We start from the raw sequence: 2,108 nt of genomic DNA, 5'->3' as shown, positions 1-2,108 counted from the left end.
GCACTGCAGCCTCCTTCAGCCTGCAACTAGATGAGGCTGATGTAAAACAGAATGACACTTGCAAGGTGTGATGAGACCTTTGTTGTTTTAATCATGGAGATTTTGGTGTTATTAACTCAGTATAAGCATCATGTCTAATTCAAACATAAAGTAATGAAGCCAAGATGTTCACAGAACACCTACTAATTTATTCAATTAATTGCTTTTAGGATACAGTAAGCTAATTGTGTAGAATATTGTACAAAATATTTTGAGTGTTGCAAAGCTCATTGAGGTAACATGTTTAGTTTCAAAAGATGATACACATTAGCCAAAGCTGGAGAATGTAGTTTTCTATTCTAGGATCGTTAGATGTGATCTTCACTACAAAGTCCAATAATTTTCAGAGGCTCAGTGCATCATATACCATAATTTGATGCTTAAACATGCATTTTAGTTTAAGGTTAGTATGAGAAATCAAGGGGAGTCACAGAAGAGAAGAAAGCCTGAGTCTAGACAAGTTGAGTCACATCTCTACAGGTAGGAATATGAGCCCAGGAATTAGAGCCTAAGGCAGGAGCTCAGAGAATGGGAGCTGAGGAGGGGGAAAGAGAGGCCTTTAAGAATGTAACTTTTATAACATTCCCAGCTCAGTTAAAAAACTTCATCCAGTGAGAAGTAACAGAAAAAAAAAAATGTCAGCCTTACAGTAGACCTGCATTTAGCATCCTTCAAGCCTGGGGCAGCTGTCTGAGGCACAATGAGAGAGGAATTTGAGGACAGGAAAACATGTTATGGGACAAGAGCAGGGCTTTTCAACCTCAGTGCTATTGACATTCGAGATCAAATCATTCTTTGTTGTTGGGGGCAGTCCTCCACATTGTAGGATGTTTAGCAGCATCTCTGGCCTCTACTCTCTAGAGACCAAGAGTATTCCCATGTTGTGGCAACAGATGCTATTCCCAAACATTGCCAAATGTCTTCTGGGGGGCAAAATGCCCTTCCACGTGAAAACCGCTGGACTAGAGCATGAGGCAGAGAAGTCATAACTGAAGAGAGAAGAAAGCGAAAAAAGAACTTCATAGAAGTTAGGGTACCTGAGCACACGGGCAGTAAACTAGCACAATGGAAGTGGGTAGTGGGGAAAACCCAACTGCTGGAAAATCTAAAGATTGGTATACAAGTTTGCTTTAACCAAGAGAAAGACAAATCCAGGAACTACTGAACTACAAATGTGCCCAGAGGCCAGGAATTAAGTAAGAATACCAAATGAATGTAAATGTCCATGTCACCTTGAGTAGATTGGCTGGATCATTAAAAATAAAAACAAACAACTGGGGTGACATTAGGTATACCATTACCTAAATAATGGGACACAGGCACTTTTGCTGATTCAAGTCCTTTATTGATTTTCAGGAAAAAAAAGTTAGAAAGTATATACTTTCCCTAAATTTACAGCAACTAGGTGGCCTGCTGTGCCTCTTCTCCTTTACAGCTTGTATGCGATGGGAAAGACAGGACTGGTGACCTCCAAGAAGAAAATCCTCTTTGAAGATCTCATGGCCACTGTTTTCCAAGGTTTCTAGGGTTTGCGATCTTAATGACCCTGTACCACTCCCTTGCTGGGATCTGAATTAGGAGCTGTATCAACAGTCTATTTCTTTCTTCTCTGCCTTCTCTCTGCTACTATCATATACAAGTGAAGAGAAACAGATGCCAGATCTGTGTGATGTCATCTGCTGTCCTTGATCCCAGCTCCCTGTGCATCTTCCTCTGCCCTGCACTGAGGCAGGACTCAAAGACGTGATTTCCCATGGACTCAAATTGAGTTTACACACCTTCAGTGGCAGAATCCATCATTCTGTTCTGATGGTGTGAAACCCAGGTAACTCAGGAATTGGAATTCTACCTTCGTAACTCCTATTGCCAACCACTCAGTTGGTGTTCAGTAAGTGTTTATTAGATAAATGCACTGTGTTGAAATATCATTTTATTTACCTTGCTTTTAATCCTCACAACAGTCCTGCATGTTTTATATTATTATACCCATTTTGCAGATGAGAAACCTGAGGCTGATGAGATTAAGTTGTCTCCCCAAAGTTGTACAGAACAAGTACAACTTGTAGATC

Source organism: Lagenorhynchus albirostris, chromosome 5 (assembly GCF_949774975.1).
Source record: "Lagenorhynchus albirostris chromosome 5, mLagAlb1.1, whole genome shotgun sequence".
In the NCBI taxonomy this organism is placed as follows: Eukaryota; Metazoa; Chordata; class Mammalia; order Artiodactyla; family Delphinidae; genus Lagenorhynchus; species Lagenorhynchus albirostris.
Note: the sequence above shows the minus strand (reverse complement) of the source record.